Here is a 3,530-nt window from a genome sequence, read left to right as displayed (position 1 = left end):
AGGGAGGGAGGGAAGAAGGGAGGAAGGAAGGAAGGAAGGAAATCTCTAACTCTAGGAAGCCCAGGAGTCCAGAGCGAGTGAGATCACAGCTTTCTGAACTATACATCCCCAGTCACTTCTCAGTTTTGAAAGCTTTCTTTAAGCACTTGGCATGCTGCAATCAACGCTCTCACTGTTGGCCACAGTAAACAGTATGTCCCCAAGAGCCCTAAACCAGTCCTCCATGGTTAGCAGCCAGGGCCCCAGGTTCCTTTCACAGATCCCATTGCTGTAGTGTCCTCTCTTCAAAGACTACTGCCTGACCCTAACCCAGTATACCCCTGTCCATGATCCAACTGACATCCCAGCTTACTCCACAAGCCCCAGCTGCAGCATCCGGCGTGTTGGTATGCGGTCCCCTGTTTTACCCTGACAGTCCTTGACAAGAATGCCCTATTGTGCTTGCTTTCTCAGGTCACCTGTGCACAGGAGGGGCTTCTGGAACTCTTCCTCAAAGGTGGCCATTGGGTGTACAAAGAGCAGGGGTTTGGCAGTGTGGCAATGTATTAGTCGGGGTTCTGTGACCCTAGAGTCACAGAATTTATGGAATGTCTCTATATATTGAGGGAATTTATTTTTTTATTTTTTAAAGATTTTTTTATTTATTTTATGTAAGTACACTGTAGCTGTCTTCAGACACTCCAGAAGAGGGCATCAGATCTCATTATGGATGGTCGTGAGCTACCATGTGGTTGCTGGGATTTGAACTCAGGGCTTTTGGATGAGTAGTCAGTGCTCTTAACTGCTGAGCCATCTCTCCAGCCCCAAGGGAATTTATTGTAATGACATACAGTTTGCAGTTCAACTAACCCAACAATGGGCAGCTGTGAACAGGAAGTCTAAGAATCTAGTAGTTGCTCAGTCCCACCAGGATAGTTGTTTCAGCTGGTCTTCTGTATAAGCTGGAACCCTGAAGAAGTAGGCTCCAACAGATGTGCTGGCAAGTAAGTGCAAGCAGAGTGAGTAGGCTTCTTCCCTTGTCCTTCCATTGTACGTCTCCAGCAGAAGGTGTGGTCCAGATTAAAGATGTGTATCACCACACCTGGATTTGGAATTTGCTTTGTCTCAGGCTGGCCTTGAACACAAAGATCTGCTTGCCTCAGTCTCCTGGGATTAAAGGCATGTACTACCTTGCCTGGGCCTAAAGCTTTTCATGGCCACCATTCCTCAATATCTTTGTCAAGATCCAGGTCAGAAGCCCGAGTCTTCCAGTCTCAAGATATGGGTCACAGGTGTGCCCTCCATTTCTGGATTGTAGTTCACTCCAGATGTAGTTAAGTTGACAGGCAGGGATAGTGATCACAGTGTTCAAGCTGATGTTCTGGGTCAGGCACCCCTGTGCCGCCTGCCAGTGAGCTGACAGCTCCTAACTGGCACTTTCCTGTTTCTGTGATTGTTCACCATGATCGTTACACATCTGCACGGTTCTGCACACTGAGGCCACAACGGCAAATTACAGCACACAATCTCTGCTCTGTCAGATTGTATTAAATGCAATCAGATCAGACAATGACACATACCAAGATGGAAGTGGGAGAAAACCTTGTGACAGAGGGACCATAGCTACTCAGACAGACAGACAGACAGACAGACAGGAGGAGAGCTGCACAGCATGCTGAGTGAAAATTGCTGACAGATGAGGCTTTTGTTGTTTGTTTGTTTGTTTGTTCGTTTGTTTGAGACAGGTTTTCTCTGTGTAGCCTTGGCTGTCCTGGAACTCACTCTGTAGACCAGGCTGGCCTTGAACTCAGAAATCTGCCTGCCTCTGCCTCCCAAGTGCTGGGATTAAAGGTGTGCGCCACCACTGCCCAGCTCTATTTAAATATCTTAATGTATTGCTCATCTTAATGTCAGTATGCAATTTTTTCTTTCCTTACTAAATTGAGAACATCTGCCCTTTTTCTTACAGCAAGCACTTCATGCTTGAATTGTCAGCATCAGTGTTCTGGGGTTTTGGATCCATACCAACCATGATGGCCATCCTGGTCACCAAGATGGCTACTGCATGACTAACGGATGGGCAGTGTATAGCACTCAGCTACACTGCACAAAGGGATGAGCTATGTCTGAATGGGGCAAAGTAGTATGATGTAAGTAAGATTTCATTCTGCTCCTCAGAATGGCATGTAACCCAAAAATTACAAAGTGTTTATTTCTAGAATCTTCTACTTAGTATTTTTAGAGCATGACTGATAGTGAGTAATAAATTCCAGGCAATGAAACCATGGAGATGGGAAGACACTGGATCTGAGACCCGGGTGAGATGGGTTCGAGGTCAGTCTCGGGGCTTGTCCTAGTCAAGTTTACTATTGCTGTGATGAATTGCTATGACCAAGGCAGCTTGATTGAGGAGGAACTCAAAAAGGACAGGATGTCAAACAAGGCAGGATCCTAGAGGCAGGAGCTAATGCAAAGGCCATGGAAGCATGCTGCTTACTGGCTTGCTCCTCGTGGCTTACTCAGCCTCCTTCTTTATAGAACCCAGGACTGCCAGCCCAGGGGTAACCCTACCCACAACTGGCTGGACTCTCCTCCTGTTAATTAATAATTAAGAAAGCACCCTACAGGATTGCCTACAGCCCAATTTTATGGAGGCATTTTCTCATTGAAGATTCCCTTCTCTCAGATGACTATAGCTTGTGTCAAGTTGACAGAAAACTACAGTCCTTCTTGTTTGAATATTCTCCTAGACTTAATAGAAAAGCACTGGATAGTTTGGTAAGAGGGATATTATATTTTGATTTTAGAACTTCACACCCCACCACCACACAGCGCCTACCCACCTGCCATGGGATGAATGTGTGGTGGGGAGCAGGTGGAAGTGAAGCCAGCTGTTTTTGAGGCTACCCGGAGGCACTGTGAGCCACTCTCTCAAATAGCCAAGGACTCTACAGGAGAAAAGGCACCAGTTCCTTTATAAAGCTCACTGGGGGTGGGGGGCAGGGGAACCAGGCAGCAGGCAACAGGAGACAGCCAATGGAGCACCCCCAGATGGATGAAATGAGAGGAAAATGGAAAAGCAGGGGGACAGCTGAGAAACGGCCTCCTGTTAGCCAGAATCTCCCCCAAGGGTGCAGAGAGCAAGTGTTGCCAAAGCAGGAGTTGAGGTAAATAAAGCTCATTAGGCTGCCAGGAGCATATATGCATGACACAGGTGACTACCAGCAGCTCCGCACAGATGGCTAAGCAATGTTTCAGTCACTGGTCACTTATAAAAGAGGAACCAGGGTGAAAAGATTATTTTAAAAAGATAAAACAGCTCCATCACTTCCAAGGGTCTCTACTACTACTTGTGTTTTTAACAAACCACAATAATTTTAAAAAAAAAACTTGTAATCATGAACTTTAGATGTTTAACTTTATGATATGATGTGTGTGTGTGTGTGTGTGTGTGTGTGTGTGTGTGTGTGAGAGAGAGAGAGAGAGAGAGAGAGAGATTGACTATGTGCACAGTTGAGCTTGAGACAAAATCAGATAATTAAATTAGGTGA

General features: G+C 46.0%; 1 pseudogene; it reads left to right on the top strand.

Moving 5' to 3' along the window:
* The window catches only part of LOC116084277, a 7,258-nt pseudogene extending 5,184 nt beyond the window's left edge, over positions 1 to 2,074 (top strand).
* Positions 2,075 to 3,530: the final 1,456 nt, after the last annotated feature.

The sequence above is a fragment of the Mastomys coucha genome, unplaced genomic scaffold (genome assembly GCF_008632895.1).
Source record: "Mastomys coucha isolate ucsf_1 unplaced genomic scaffold, UCSF_Mcou_1 pScaffold9, whole genome shotgun sequence".
Classification (NCBI taxonomy): domain Eukaryota; kingdom Metazoa; phylum Chordata; class Mammalia; order Rodentia; family Muridae; genus Mastomys; species Mastomys coucha.
This window is presented reverse-complemented; position numbering and strand designations above follow the sequence as displayed.